Genomic DNA, 237 nt, shown 5'->3' with positions numbered 1-237 from the left:
CTACGGGTAGACGGCCGAAATAGCTCAGCTGGGAGAGCGTTCGACTGAAGATCTAAAGGTCCCTGGTTCGACCCCGGGTTTCGGCAGAACGGGTTTTTTTGGTCCCTCTCCAGCGTCTTGCGGTTCCTGTGAGCTCAGGACCGTTGAAGATGTTCGTGGATACAATCAGCCGAGCTAAAGCGGTAATTGCACGGAAGGCGCAGGGCACTGCTGTGCATAACTCCGTGGGGAGGGAGG

At 57.0% G+C, this 237-nt stretch overlaps 1 non-coding gene across 1 annotated transcript; it reads left to right on the top strand.

Annotated features, from left to right (window-relative positions):
- The first annotated feature begins 13 nt into the window (after positions 1 to 13).
- On the top strand, positions 14 to 86 carry TRNAF-GAA (transfer RNA phenylalanine (anticodon GAA)). The gene has a single exon. It is a non-coding gene; the product is annotated as a tRNA-Phe (tRNA).
- The last annotated feature ends 151 nt before the right edge of the window (positions 87 to 237 follow it).

This window comes from Leptonychotes weddellii, unplaced genomic scaffold (assembly GCF_054177405.1).
Source record: "Leptonychotes weddellii isolate Sample4059 unplaced genomic scaffold, ASM5417740v2 HiC_scaffold_303157, whole genome shotgun sequence".
In the NCBI taxonomy this organism is placed as follows: Eukaryota; Metazoa; Chordata; class Mammalia; order Carnivora; family Phocidae; genus Leptonychotes; species Leptonychotes weddellii.
Note: the sequence above shows the minus strand (reverse complement) of the source record. Positions and strands in the feature narration are given on the sequence as shown.